The 16,267-nt window shown below is 36.3% G+C and overlaps 1 protein-coding gene across 1 annotated transcript in view; it reads right to left on the reverse strand.

The window, feature by feature from the left end:
* Nucleotides 1-16,267, reverse strand: part of TMEM232 (transmembrane protein 232) — a 262,209-nt gene that overhangs the window by 9,825 nt on the left and 236,117 nt on the right. The gene's annotated exons all lie outside the window — the stretch shown is intronic.

The raw sequence follows: 16,267 nt of genomic DNA on the forward strand, positions 1-16,267 counted from the left end.
TGACCCATTCATTCTTTAGTAGCATGGTCTTTAACCTCCATGTACTTTTGGTCTTTCCAAATTTTTCTTGTGGTTAACTTCAAGTTTCATGGTGGTGTGGTCTGAATATATACTTGGTATCATCTCAATCTTTTTGTACTTGTTGAGGCCTGATTTGTGACCCAGTATGTGATCTATTCTGGAGACTGTTCCACGTATACTCAAATGTGTATTCTGTTGCTTTCGAATGAAATGTTCTGAATATACTTGTTAAGTCCATCTGGTCCAATGTGTCATTCAGAGCCATGGTTTCCTTGTTGATCTTCGGCATAGATGATCTGTCCATTGTTGTAAATGGGGTGTTAAAATCCCTACTGTTATTGTATTGTTATTGATAAGTTTCTTTATGTTTGCTTGTTATTCAATGATTTCTATATTTGGGTACTTCAGAGTTGGGGCATACGTATCTACAATTGTTACATCTTCTTGTTGGATAGACCGCCCTTGTTGTAATATAGTGCCTTTCTTCATCTCTAGTGACAGTATTTGATTTAAAAATCTAGTTGTCTGATATAAGTATGGCTACTCCAGCTTTCTTTTGATGTTCATTACCATGACAAATAGTTCTCCACGCCCTCATTTTCAATTTGCAGGTGTCTTTTGGTCACAATGAGTCTCTTGTAGGCAGCAAATAGATGGGTCTTGTTTTTTCAATCCATTCTGATACCCCACATCTTTTGATTGGAGCATTTAGTCCATTTACGTTCCAAGTGATTTTTGATGGATATGAATTAGTGCCATTGCATTACCTGTTAAGTCACTGTTCCTGGATATTTTCTCTGTTCCTTTCTAGTCTTTCTTGCTTTTAGTCTTTCTTCGAAGAGTCCCCTTTACTATTCCTTGAAGGGCTGGTTTAGAAGCCACAAACTCCTTTAATTTTTGTCTGGGAACCTCTTTATCTCTCCTTCTATCCTGAAGGATAGCCTTGCTGGATAAAGTCTTCTTGGCTGCATATTTTTCCCATTCAGCTGGTGGAATATATCCTGCCAGTCTCTTCTGGCCTGCCCAGTTTCCATGTGGGGAGATATGCTGCTAACTTTCTTTGTCTTCCCTGTAGAATAGGGATTTCTTTTCCCTTGCTGCTTTCAGAATTCTTTCCTTATCTCTGTATTTTGAAAAATTTACTGTGACAATGTATCTTGGTGTTGGCTTGCTTTTGTTGATTTTGGTGGGAGTTCACTGGATTTGAATGTCCATTTTCTTCCCCAGATTAGGGTTTTTAGCTATAAATTGCTCAAATAAACTTCCCCTTTTCTATCTCTTCTTCTGGTACCTCTATGATATGTTTTTATGTCTTATGGAGTCGCTGAGTTCCCTAAGTCTGCAGTCATATTCCAATATTTTTCTTTCCCTCTTCTTTTCAGCTTCACTATTTTCCATAATTTTATCTTAAATATCACTTATTCATTCCTGTGCCTCTTCCATCCTTGTGATCATTACATCTAGTCAGTTTTTCATCTTGGTTATAGCATTTTTTTTTTTTTTTCATTTCAGCCTGACTAGTTTTAAGATCTTCTATCTCTGTGGTAAGAGACTCCTTGGTGTCTTCTTGGCTTCTCTCAAGCCCAGCTAGTATCCTTATGATTCCTGATTTAAATTCTATCCAGGCATATTACTTAAATCTGTTTTGAGTAGATCCCTGGTTATGACCTCTTCTTTTTTCTTTTGGGATGAATTCCTCCATCTTGGCATTTTATCTGGGTCTCTGTCTTCTATGGGTTAGGAAAGCCTCTTATGTTTCCTGTTCCTGACAGAATGGCTATAAAAACAAGAGGTCATATGCTGTGTAAGGCCTGGGGCTTCAGGAAGTGTTTCTGGTATATGCTGTTCACTCTGCTCTTGTGTTTTGGCTGCTCCTTCCCTCAGGCCAGTCCTCTGCAGTTTCTCCTTCTCTACAGGGGTGAGTGTTTGGACCTTTTCCACTGTATGGTGACTTAATTAGGTGTCTGCTTGTTAAAAGAGAAGAGATCCTATTTTCCCCTAGGGCTGGAGCTTTGCAGCTGTCTATGGTCAATAGACTTGTTTGTGTGCCGCTGGGGGCAGAGGTGGTGGTGCTGGTGTTCTGGGGGAGGGGTCCACTGTTGCTTTTACTTTAGACACTCTTGCCCTAGTGAAAAAGTACCTACAGGGTGCAGGAGGCGGGGCTTGCTGTTAAGTGGTTCAAGCCTCTACTCTGAGCACTGTGCACTGTTCCTCCCACTGAAGTTGCCTGTGCAATTTCAGGAGTGAAAATAGCTCTCTTGTCCACAACGGAATTTGGGCCTGCTGCTATTTAGGAAGCCCTCACAGAAGAGTGAACAATCTTCCCTCATTTGTCCCAAAGCTCTGCCTTTACCCTGTATCTGATCTATCTACTCAGCTGGAAGCCCAGAGCTCCTATGTTTTACCCAAGCGGGTTGGCTGGGTTTCAAAACTTCAAATTTTAGCGACCTCACATGGCATGGACCTGTACTGATCCTCTGGCAGAGGGTCTTGCTGGGCTGTCACTTGTGCTGCTTTCTCCTAGAAGGGCAGTCTAATGAATGTGCAGGGGACTGGAGTTTATGTTAAGGTACAGCAAAAAACTGACTTCCAGGTTAGCTACCCTTAGCAGCTGCCTGTGCTCCTAAGCTAATGAATGGGCAGCTAAATGGTGCCTGCTTGTTCTTTTGTCCCCAGAGAGGCAGTGCAACCTCTCCAAAATGCACTCCAAGAAGGGTAACTTTCTCTCTCAGTACAACCCAGGAGGTCCCCACTGTGTTTGCTCTGGAGCCTCTGCTCTCCTTCTCTATAGGAGTACCACTACACTTTCCAGGAACCATCCAGGTGATAGCAGGGACTTCTAAAACTTGAGACACTGAGTTCCACTTCTTATAAAACTTGTGACTTTTTATAAAAATTCCTTGTCCTAGTCAGTGGTTTTGCGAAGTGTTTCTCCTATGCAGTGCCCTGTGCTTTGTTCTCACTTGTTCGCTCACTCACTCTCTTCCTCTCCCTCTTCCTCTCCCCTCTCCTTAATCAGGGCTTCTTCCCCTGCACAATCCCGTGATTCTTTTCACTTCCAAATCACTTCTCTGTACCTCTTACCTTCCACAATGTGGCCTCTTTTCTGCCTCAAGCTGTGCAGTTTGTTCTCTCCGCCCTTAGGTTGACTTCCTGGGTGTTCAGAATGATTTTATATTGATCTAGCTGTGTTTGAAGGATGAGGCAAGCAGAGGGTCCTCCTATTACTCTGCCACCTTAACTCCTCCTCAAGGTGATCTCATCTTGAGATCTTTACCTTAGGTACCCAACTAAAATCACACTGACAAGTATGGGGGCTTAGAACTTGGACATATCTTTTGGAGGATACAGTTCAACCCATTACAGGTGACAAAGCAAGAACGAAGCCAGGGATGAAGAAAACAAAGGACTCATACGAGAAGTACATAGATGTATTCTAGATTCTATCCTTCTGAGTCTAAGAGAAGGGTTTGTGACTCATTTATTCACTCATCCACTCATTTATTTAACATTTATTGCAAGAGGGATGTTATTATAAGGGCTGGGGAAAAATCATTTTTTTAAAAAATTTGCATACAGTGTTCTAGAAATTCAGTGTTCATATGGGATGTAGACAGGCAAACAGATAGCTACAGTACATTGAAAAAAAAAAACTCCTGTAAAATAGTAAAGTCGGCTTATATGGACTACAGAAGTGGGAGGTGACATCATTTAATATAGTCTGAGAGTAAGAGAAAGTTTCCTGCATGAATTATGCATGTTTGTCCCAATAGGATGATTCTCTACTTAAGAAAAGACATTTAGGACATGTTCTGTTTCTTTAATATGTCAAGGATGAGAAAGGTACAACAATATTTAGTAAACAAAAACAAGGGATAACATAGTTCTTTATACAGAGTTATGGTTTTTCAGGTTTCCAAGGTCTTCTGAGGATATACAGGTATGGAGGGAACATCCCATCACATAAGAGGTATTCCGCAGGAACATGTGGCATGACCAAATCTAAGGCCTCTTTATTCCTGAATTTCACACTCTGAGCTATGATTCAGCATTGAAATATCAACTCAGTAGGTAAAATATTGCTTTTATCTCAGGCATACTGAAATAACCTATGGAATTACCCAATGAGGAAAACATACTATATTATTTAAACAACCCACAGAATTACAACTTTGTTTAGCAATTGAACAACTTGTGCCTTTATCCCACATTTATCTATTTGCAGAGAAATTGGGTGCCAGACTCATTGGCTGGCATTTTTTCTAATAGACTTTGATTCATCATAGATTTATGATCCTCAAAAATACTGTGGATATCACTTTTCATCAACTCCAAACTTGTTCCAATTATATACCCCCCCCCCCTTTGGAATGTTTAAATTTTAATTATTTGGCTACCAGAATACTCTCTCTGACAAACTTATTTCCTCAAAGACTTCCTCTGATCTACTGCAGTTTTTTCTTTTTATTTCAAGTTTATTGATATATAATTGACATATAACACTGTGTAAATTTAGGGTATACAACATAATTAAATACAGATATATATCTAGAAAACCACTATCACAAAATTAGTTTACACCTCAGTCATTTCATACAACTAACAGTTTTTGTATGTGATGAGAAAGAACATTTATGATCTACTCTTAACATAGTTCAAATATATAGCACAACATTGCTAACTATGTTAACAATGTTACCATGCTATATATTACATCTTCAGAACTTAGTCATCTAATAATTACAAATTTATACCCTTTGCTCAACATCTTATTTCTTCCTTACTCCCACCCCCAGCAAATAAAAATCCACTCTCTATTTCTATGAGTTCTGCTTTTTTAGATTCCACATATAAGTAAAATGATATTGTATTTGTCTTTCTCTGTTGGGCTTATTTCATATTTAACTTAACATAATTCCCTCAAGTTCAGCCCTTGCTGTCACAAATGGCAGAATTTTCTTCTTCTTTTATGGCTGGATAATATTCTGTTATGTGTATATACCACATTTCTTTATTCATCTGTCAGTGGACACTTAGGTTGTGTCCATGTGTTGGCTATTGTAAACAGAGATGCAGTGAATATGGGGGGTACAGATATCTTTTTGAGGTAACGATTTTGTTTCCTTTTGATATTTACCCAAAAGTGGAATTGCTGGATCACACTGAAGGTCTATTTTTAATTTCTGAGGAAACTCCATATTATTTTCCATAACAGCTGTATTCATTTTAAGTTCCCATCAAAAGTGCACAAGGATTCCATTTTCTCCACATTCTCACCAACACTTCTCTTTTGTCTTTTTGATAACAGATACTCTAACAAGTGTGGTTTCTTTGTGGTTTTGATATCCATTTCTCTGATGATTTGTGATGTTGAGCACATTTTTTTTTGTACCTATTGGCCATTTTTAGGTCTTTGGAAAAAAAGTCTTTTGGGTCTTTTGCCCATTTTACAATTGGATTGATTTTTTGCTACTGAGTTATATAAATTCCTTATACATTTTATATATTAACTCCTTATCATATAGATGGTTTAGAAATATTTCCTCCCATTCTGTAGGTCACTTTTTCATATTTTGACTCTTTATCTGTGCAGAAGCTTTTTACTGTGATGTAGTCCCACTTCCTTATTTTTGTTTTTGTTTCCTGTGTTTTTCATGTCAGATGCAAAAAAAAAAAAAAAAAAAAAAATCGTTACCAAGACCAATGTCGAGGTGCTTTTTTCTTGTTTTCTTCTAGGACTTTTACAGTTTCAGTTCTTATGTGTAAGTCTTTATTTAATCCATCTCTGTTTAATTTTTCTGAGTGGTATAAAAGGGGCATCTGATTTCATTATTTTGTATATGAATATCCAATTTTCCTAGCACCAATTATTGAAGACACTCTTCTTTCCACTGAGTATTCTTGGCTGTCTTGTCAAATATTAGTTAGTTGTATATGCCTGGGTTTATTTCTGGGCTTTTGAGTCTGCTTTATTGGTCTATATTTCTGTTTTTATGCCAGTACCATACCATTTTGATAATTATAGCTTTGTAGTATAGCTTGAAACTGGGAAGCGTAATGCCTCCAACTTTGCTCTCAGGATTGCTTTGCCTCATGGAGGTGTTTTGTGATTTCATACAAATTTTAGGGTTTTTTTCTCTATTTCTGTGAAAACTTTCATTGAAATTTTGAGAGTGATTACGTTGAATCAATAGATTGCTTTGGATAGTATGGACATTTTTACAATGTTAAAATATTCTAATATTAAGCATGGATTATCTTCCCATTTACTTGTGTCATCTTCAGTTTCTTTCATCAATGTCTTAAAGTTGTCAGTGTATAGAACTTTCACCTCTTCCTAAGTATTTTATTACTTTTGATGCTTTTGTAAAAGGTGGTTTTTTACCTAGTTCATTGTCAGTGTGCAGAAAAACATTTGATTTTGTATGTTGATTTTGTATCCTGCAACTTTACTGAATTCATTTATTAGTTCTAATGGCTTTTCATGGATCCTTTTTTGTTTTCCTATATATAAAATCAAGTTGTCTGCAAAACAAAGACAGTTTAAGTACTTTATTTCTGACTTTAATACTTTATTTTTCAGTGTTTCAAAATTCATTGTTTATGCACCACACCCAGTGCTCCATGCAATACATACATACCCTCCTTAATACCCACCACCAGGCTCACCTAGCTCCCCACTTCTCCCCCCTCCAAAACCCTCAGTTTAATTCATTTTCTTGCTTATTTGCTCTGGCTAGGACTTCCAGTAGTATGCTTTTGCCATTGAATACAGTGTTAGCTGTGGGTTTGTCATTTATGGGCTTTGTCATGATGTGGCATGTTCCTTCAACCCAATTGTTGAGTATTTTTATCATGAAAGTGAATTTTGTCAAATGTCTTCTCTGCATCTATTGAGAAGATCATATGATTTTTATCTTATTCTATTAATGTGTTTTATCACATTTATTGATTTACGTATGTTGAAACATCCCTGTGTTCCAGGGATAAATCACACTTGATCATGATGTATGGCCCTTTTAATGTGCTATTGAATTTGGTTTGCATCTATACTCATTAGGGTAAGTGACCAGTACTTTTCTTTTCTTGTAGTATCCTTACCTGGCTTTTGTATTATGGTAATGCTTAGGAGTCTTCTCTTCTTTTTAGTTTTTTGGAGAACTTTGAGAAGGATTAATGTTAATTCATCTTTAAATGTTTGCTCTGAGATTTTCTTTGTTGAGAGGTTTTTTTGTTTTGTTTTTGATTACTGATTCAATTATCTTACTTTTATTGTCTATTCATATTTTCTATTTCTTCATGATTCATTCTTGCCAAGTTTTATAGTTTAAGAATGTATCCATTTCTTCTAGTTTATCCAATTTTTTGCAATATCATTATTCATAGTAGTCTTTTATGATCCTTTGTATTTTTTTTCAAGATTTTATTTATTTATTTGAGAGAGGGAGAGAGAAAGAACACAAGTGAGATGAGGGGCAGAGGGTGAAGCAGTTTTCTGCTGAACAGGGAACCAGATGTGGGGCTCAATCCCAGGACTCCAGGATCATGAGCTGAGCCCAAGGCAGATGCTCAACTGACTGAGCAACCCAGGTGCCTGATCATTTGTATTTCTGTAGTATCTTGTATAATGCCATTTATTTATCTTATTTGAGTTATTTCTCTTTTGGGGGAGAAGTCGAGATGAAGACTTGTCATTTTTTTTTTAAATCTTTTCAAAACAACAGATCTTGGCTTCATTAATCTCTTCTAGTGTTTCATGGTCTCTATTATTTCTACTCTAATCTGATATTTCTTTACTTCTGCTAACTTTAGGCTTATTTTGTTCTTTAGTTAATTCCTCGAAATATTAGGGTAGGTCATTTGAGATCTTTTTGTCTTAAGATATATGTTTATCACTATAAACTTCCCTCAGAAGTGCTTTTGCTGTATACCATAAATTTTGCTATGTTTTGTTTCCATTTTCATTTGTTTAAAGGTATTTTTTGACTTCACATTTGATTTCTTCTATGCTCCTTTGGTTGTTCAGGAGTATGTTAACTTCCACATATTTGTAAAATCCCAGTTTTTCTTCTGTTACTTGTTTCTCCAATCTCCATTGTGATTGGAGAAACTACTTGGTATAATTCCAGTCCACTTAAATTTGCTAAAGAGAAGTTTTGTAGGCTAACATCTGATCTCTCCTGGAGAATACTCCAGGTGAACTTGAGAAGAATGTGTACTCTGCTGTTGTTAGGTGGAATATTGTATTAATGTCAGGTCCATTTGGTATAAAATATAATTTAAGTCCAGTGTTCCTTTTTATTTTTCTGTCTGGATGTTCTATTCATTGTTGAAAGTAGAGTATTAAAGTCTCCTACTATTATTGTATTGTCTGTTTCTCCCTTCTGATCTGTTAGTATTTGCTTAATATATTTTGGTGCTCCAATGTTGGGTGCATATAAATTTATAGTTGTTATGTCCTCTTGATGAATTGACCCCTTTTTCATAAGTATAGCCTTATCTCTTGTTACAGTTTTGACTTGAAGTCTACTTTGGACAATGGCAGTATAGCTACCTTTTTTAAAATTTCATTTGCATGGTACATCTCTTCCATCCCTTTATTTTGACTCTCTGTGTGTCTCTAGAATTGAAGCAAGTCTCTTGTAGGTAGCATATAGTAGGTCTTTTTTTTAATTCATTCAGTCACTGTGTAGTTTTTAATTGGAAATTTTAGTACATTTACATTTAAAGTAATTATTGATGGGTAAGGATGAATTAATGTCATCTTACTTTTGTATAGTTCCTTTGTTTCTTTCTTCCACTTTTGCTGCCTTTCCTTGTGAATTTATGTTTTTCCATATTGACATGCTTTGATTCACTTTTTTTTAACCATTTGTGTATTTACTCTAAGTTTTGCTTTGTGGTTACTATGAGGCTTCTATAAAACATCTTATTAAAAATACATCTTATTGATACAATAGTCTATTTTAAGATAATAACAACTTTGATCACATACATAATTAGATCTTAAGTAGAACTATCCATTGGTTGGATAGCAGCATTTTTCCCAATTCCATTTCAATTCAGTAATCTTAGGAACCCTAAAACATTCAGGAAAATAAAGGTTTTAAGTCCTTAGAGATTCATAAAGCCATAACTTTCACACTCAACCTATTCAGATTTAAACATTCATATATCTTTTGAAAAGGAAGTTAAAAATAACTTATTTTTCTGGGAGCATGAATGGAAGGCTTTAAATAATGTCAGTTTTCCATTTGGGAAGGGTGATTGGTTCAAGCAGTAAATCATATATAAGTATTCTTTGAACATTGTTTTTATCTTTCTTCACCATAATTAGCTTGCCCAAATCACAGAGCCTCAAGATTTAAAGCACATATAATTACAAGAAATTTATCCAAAATGGGCTCGTAAAGCAGACTAGTAAAGTAAAAAATTGTTCTCAACCATTACTATTACCGCTACTTAATCTTCCATTTAAAAATATGTGAAACCTATTTAATTGCTACTGTTTTATAGTACCTGCATTTTAAACTATTCTATAAATACTCTTATTGTAAGGCAAAAAATTGTTCTGCTCTCCCCCCTTCTGACATCTTCAGTCATGGCAGTGATCCCATTTCTGTTGGGTATGAAGACTTGCCAGTGAGGGGAGGCTCTAGGGTCACTGGACTTCTGCCATTCCCAAAGATTCTCATTCCAGGGCCTCTGTCACAGACATCAGCTTCTAAGGTTTCAGTCTCACTTTTCTTTGCCAGTCAGACTATTGATCTAGTGGTTTCCATATATAGTACCTGCCGGAAAGTTTCAGGTGTCATTTTCACATTAATCAGAGCTTAAAGAGCAACTATGGAACTCAAAGTCAAGACTTTTTGAATTTTAATATCTTAATCTTTAATATCTTTTCAATCTACTAAGTCAAAATTTTCAATGGAATATTCCACTGAATAATTCTTCTTGTATTTTTAAATATAAAATTTTGCAGTGCTGTGCCAGGGATGGTCTTCTGCCACCCTAGCACTGCAGATTCATCTTCTACTTTAGTTTCTCTAAACTTGCCTAAATCAATTTAACCATTAAAGTCTGGGGTCATTTCATCCTTCTCATTTTATACACTAATTTGTGTGGTTGTCACAATAGGATTGTGATGTCATTGACTGAAAGTTGCCAAAAGACATAGCAAAAAGATGTTATTTTTTTTTAATGTTGAGTTTTTAAGGGCAGCTTATAGAAATTTATGTAGATGGTTTCACAAAACAGAAAAGACAAACAAACAAACATACATATCTGCTCCCAGATAGAGGTATGGCTCTAGGAATACCTCTGAAACAAATCTGGAAGGATGGTAAGAGGAGGTGTTAGTATATTGTTATTGAAAATAGGATGCTTAGAACTTCACTGAGTACATGTTAGTCCCTTGAGAGACACAGATTGCAAGGAGAACAAGGGATAACTTCAGGTTTGAACATGTTGAGTTTAAGTGTCTTCTTACACTATTTGGAAGCTGTTACTCTCTAGATCTGCTGTATCACTGTCATCCTGGGAATACCCCTTGCCACTGTTCCCTGTTGGGGTCATTGTTTTCCTAAACCTGCTATGCTCCTTTTTCTTGATTTATTCCCTCCTTTGGGGGGCATTCTCAGGAAGCTTCCAGAGACATGGAGAATAAAAAGTAAATCATTTGAAAATATCTTTATTTTACCCTCACATTTAATAGGCTGAAGCAGGAAATATTCAGGTATCATTTATTATCTGAACTTTACCCAAAGTGAAGAACAGAATAGATTCAGCTACATTCTTATGTGAAATCTTGTTACCTATTTCCCAAATATTATGAAGCAAATATAATTAAATACCAAAGGATTTATGATTCTAGAGTAGATTGCCCCACTGTTGTTTTGCTTCTGATTCTGATTTTGTGGCATCTGATACCATCCTGATTCCCAGTCATTTGTAGTAGCCTGTTTAGTGTCTCTGGAGCTATATTAAATATTTATTGCTAATTTTCTCTGTAGATGAGCATTAAAATCTCAATGAGGAAAACAAAGCTTATTTCTTGTTCATATAAAGTCTGATACAGTTCATTAGGAGTTCTCCTCCATCTGTTGACCCAGGAATCCAAACTCTTTCCACATTGTAGTGCCACTGTCTCTACATGTGTCTTTAAAGTTTCCTTTGACAAGGGAAGAAAGACTGGGAGGAAAGATACTAGGTCTTAATTGCTTTGACACAGAAATGTCATGTCATTCCAGCTCATAGTACTTGGCAAAATATGCATGATTCTAATCTAGGGTTTCTAAATCTTGACCTATTGGCATTTAGATTAGATATTGCTTTGTCATATGGGTGTCCTATGCATTGTAGGATATGCAGCAACATCTCTGGTCTCCACATGAATGGCATTAACACCCTCCACTTATGGCAATGAAAAATGTCTATTAATGTTGCCAGGGTCTCCTGGGAGGCAAAATTACCACTGACTGAAAAATCACTAACTACAAGTCTTCCCAGGAAAACAAAAAACACATAAAGTATTTTGTTATTGCCAATGGTTTCTGTCACAGAACATTTTAAGCTTCTTTTTTCTTAGTTTTTATATTTTCATAAGGAAGTGTGTGGTAGGCAGATTTCCAAAATCACCCAGTAATCCCCCCTCTACACCTTCTCTATTCACTCCCTAGGTAATTCGCCTGGAGTATGTATGGGCTAGCCCAATGACTTGCTTGTAGCCAAAACAATATAACAAAAGAAATGGACTATCACTTCTGTGATTAGGTGTGACTCTGTCTTGTTAGCAAACTCCATCTTTTGCCTTCATGGTATTTATGAATTGGCAAGTCAAGTTGTCATATTGAAGAGACATACAAGTAACAAAGATGGTCTATGGCTAACAGACAGCATGTTGTTTAGATTCTCAGTCTAACAACTCACAAGAATTGAATCCTGCCAATAATTTATGAATGATCTTGAAAGTGGAGTCTTCCCAGGTTTGCTTTCAGATAAGACCCTAGTCTTGGCCAACACTTTGATTGCAGCCTTGTAAGAAACTTTCAAACAATGAACCCAGATAAGTTATGTCTGATTCCTGACTCACTGAAACTGTGAAACGATAAATGTGTGTTTTTAGTTGCTACACGTTGTAATCATTTATTACATACAATGGTTAATGCAAAGTGCCTTACAATAGGCTTTTTAAAAATTTATATTTAGCACTGTTTGGATACCTTAAATGTATAAATTTGTCTTTAGTTCTTCAAATTAAAAAAAAAAAAAAACCTTTCATTAATAAATAACTTCCTTGGTCTTCTCTGTTCCCTTCCCCCTGCCCCAGAATTCTCTTTATTCTCTGTTCCCTTTTTCCCCCCTGGAATTCTCTTTATTCTAATGTTAGACCTCTGGAACTGTGCCTCTCATTTCTTATCTTCATGCTCCTATTTTCCTCCTCTGTCTTTATTTTACTTTCTGAGAGAGCTTTTCAGCTTTATCACTGAAACCTTCTGCTGAATTTTTAGCTTCCACTATTATGTTTTTAATTTCTAAGGATCCTTTCACTCTTGCACTATTCGTTTTTATAGCTCCCTTGTTCATGGAGGAGAAAATTTTCATTTACTTCTAAGAAGATAATTACAGATTTTTAGCTTTACTTCTGTCTTGCATGGTTTCAGTTTTCTGAATGACTTTACCTTTTATTTGGGTCCTCCTGCCTAGTATTTTTGGGAGTAGTTTTACAAATATTTTGTGAATGGTGGAGGACTAGGAGATGTAAATTTCATCTGGTCCCAGGAATTCAGCTAGATACTTATCAAACCATCCTGAATACCTACAGACTCAACAGGAGATCAAAGAGAAGAACAGCACCAATTCTACTAACAGAAAACTGATCACTTTCAGGAAGTGTATATTTTTCTGGGGTTGTGTTTACCCTTTACGATTTGTTCTCTCATTCATCTGTTCTTCTCTGAACAAAATGACAAGGCAGAAAAACTCACCGATAAAAAACAAACAAACAAAAAAACCAAAAAACAGGTGCTACCAACTGCTGGGGACCTACTTAATATGGACAGTAGTAAGATATCAGAACTAGAATTCAGAATAAAAATTCCATCTGGGCTTGAAAAAAGTATAGAATATACTAGAGAATCCCTTTCTGGATAAATAAAAGAAATAAATAAATAATAATAAATAATAATATTTATTTTATATATTTTTGTATTTTATATTTTATATATTTTTATTATTTTATAATAAAGAATAATAAAGAAATAAAGAAATAAAATAAATTACTAAAACCAAGTTGAAATAAAAAAAGCTATTAATGAGTTGCAATAAGAAGTGGAAGATTTTACTGCTAGGATACATGAGGCAGAAGAGAGAATTAGTAATATAGAAGACCAAATATGTAGAATAAAGAAGCTGAGCAAAAGAGAAATAAACTACTGGATCACGAGGGGGGAATTTGAGAGATAAATGATACCATAATATGAAGTAATATTAGAATAATTTTTATCCCAGAAAATGAAGAAAGAAACAGAGAGGCAGAAGATATATTGGGCCAAATTATAGCAGAAAGCCTCCCTAACTTGGGGAAGGAAACAAACACTAAAACAAGGAGGCATAGAGAACCCCTCTCAAAATCAATAAAAACAGGTCAATGCCCCATCATTAATGGTAAAACTTAAAATTCTCAGAGACAAAGAGAAAAGCCTGAAAGCAGCTTGCGACAAGAGATCTGTAACCTATAATGGTAGAAATATTAGATTGGCAACACACCTATCCACAAAGACCTGGCAGGCCATAAAGGACTGCCATGGCATATTCAGAGCACTAAGTAAAAAAAATGTGCAGCCAAGAATACTATATCTAGCTAGGATTTCATTGAAAATAGAAGGAGAAATAAAAACCTTCCAGGACAAGGTTTCTTCTGAAAGAATTTGCAAACATCAAACCAGCCCTACAGGCAATATTAAAAGGTATCCTCTAAGCAAAGACAGAGCCTAAAAGTAATAGACCAGAAAGAAACAGAGAAAATAAACAATAATAGTCACCTTACAGGCCATACAATAGCACTAAATTCATATCTTTCAATAGTTCCCCTGAATGTAAATGGGCTAAATGCCCTAATCAAAAGACACAGGGTATCAGAATGGATTTAAAAAAAAAAAAAACAAAACAAGACCTATGAATATGCTGTCTGCAAGAAACTCATTTTGGACCCAAAGATACCTCCAGATTTAAAGTGAGGGGGCGGAAAGCAATTTACCATGCTAATGACCATCAAAAGAAAGCTGAGATGGCAATCCTTATATCAGATCAATTAGACTTTAAGCCAAAGATGTTAATAAGAGATGAAGAAGGGCACTACATCATACTCAAAGTGTCTGTCCAACAGTGCACATGGAACATTCTCCAGATCTAAAAATTTTAAATATCTATGTCCCTAACATGGAAGCAGCCAAATATACAAACCAATTAATAACAAAAATCAAAGAAACACTTTGACAATAAAACAATAATAAAAGGGGACTTTGACATCCACCTAACTGAAATGGACAGATGATCTAAGCAAAAGATCACCAAGGAAATAAAGGCTTTGAATGACACATTGGACTAGATGAACATTGCAGATATATTCAGAACATTCCATCCCAAAGCAACAGAATGCACATTCTTCTCTAGTGCACATGGAACATTCTCCAGAATACATCACATCCTGGGTCACAAATCAGATCTCAGCAGGTACCAAAAGATTGAGATCATTCCCTACATATTTTCAGACCACAATGCTTTGAAACTAGAGCTCAACCACAAGATAAAAATTGGAAAGAACTCAAATACATGGAGGCTAAAGAGAATTCTACTAAAGAATAAATGGGTCAATTAGTAAACTAAAGAAGATTTTAAAATATTCATGGAAACAAATAAAAATGAAAACACAATTGTTCAAAATCTTTGGGACACAACAAAGGCAGTCCTGAGAGCAAAGTATATAGTAATACAAGCCTTTCTCAAGAAACAAGAAAGGTCTCAAGTATACAACCTAACCCTACACCAAAAGGACCTGGAGAAAGAAGAGCAAATAAAGCAAATAAAGCCTAAAACCAGGGGGAGACAAGAAACCATAATGATCAGAGCAGAAATCAGTGAAATAGAAACCAGAAGAACAGTAGAACGGATAAACAAAAATAGGAGCTGATGCTTTGAAAGAATTAATAAGATTGATAAACCCCTGGGCAGACTTATCAAAAAGAAAAGGGAAAGTACCCAAATTAATAAAATCATGAAGGAAAGAGGAGAGACCACAACCAACACCAAAGAAATACAAACAATTATAAAAACAGATTATGAGCATCTATATGCCAGCAAATTTGACCATCTGAAAGAAATGGATGCATTCCTAGAGACATATCAACTACCAAAACTGAACCATGAAGAAATAGAAAACATGAACAGAACCATAACCAGTAAGGAGATTGAAGCAGTAATCTAAAATCTCCCACAAACAAGAGCCCAGGGCCAAACGGCTTCCCAGGGGAATTCTACCAAATATGTAAAGACGAATTAATACGTATTCTCCTGAAACTGTTCCAAAAAATAGAAATGGAAGAAAACTTCCAAACTTGTCGGTGCCCAAGCGGCTTGTAGCGCATGCGCGGTGATGCTTCTGGGCTCCACCGTGCCCGCTCGTTGCCTCGGCCACTGCCTGGTGGCGACGGTGCGGAGCTGCTCCAGCTGGGCCCGCGGGGGGGCCCTGGGCGCCGCACGACATTTTCCATGCCCGAAAGTAAACACGCCATTAAGATGGCGGCTGGATGCAAGCCAGTAGGCGGAACTTAGGATTTTGTATCTATGTGGCTGCGAGTGATTGATTGTGCAACCTTGGTATATATAGACATGCATGGGCGGGGGAGAAGAAAGATCCCGACAGCTACGCAGAAATAAAGCTTGCTTCGCTGAGGTCTCCTGGTCGTTCTTGCTGGCGAGAGCGACAAGTGGTGCCGAAACCCAGGAAACCCGAAACCTACACCGAGGAGTTCTCAGTGAACGCAACGATCCGGTAAGTGTGAACAAAATTTCAGATAAGAAAGTTCCTAAGTATAGGACGAGAAGTGAGAAAGTTCCTAAGTATAGGACGAGAAGTAAAAGGGTTCCTAGGCATAGGACAAGAAATAATGGGATCAAAGTTTACTAAGATGGGAGGATTGCTGACGGAGGTGCTTAAGGCTAATGGCACTCCGCTAGACTCTAACCA

Source organism: Mustela nigripes, chromosome 12 (assembly GCF_022355385.1).
Source record: "Mustela nigripes isolate SB6536 chromosome 12, MUSNIG.SB6536, whole genome shotgun sequence".
Taxonomy (NCBI): Eukaryota; Metazoa; Chordata; class Mammalia; order Carnivora; family Mustelidae; genus Mustela; species Mustela nigripes.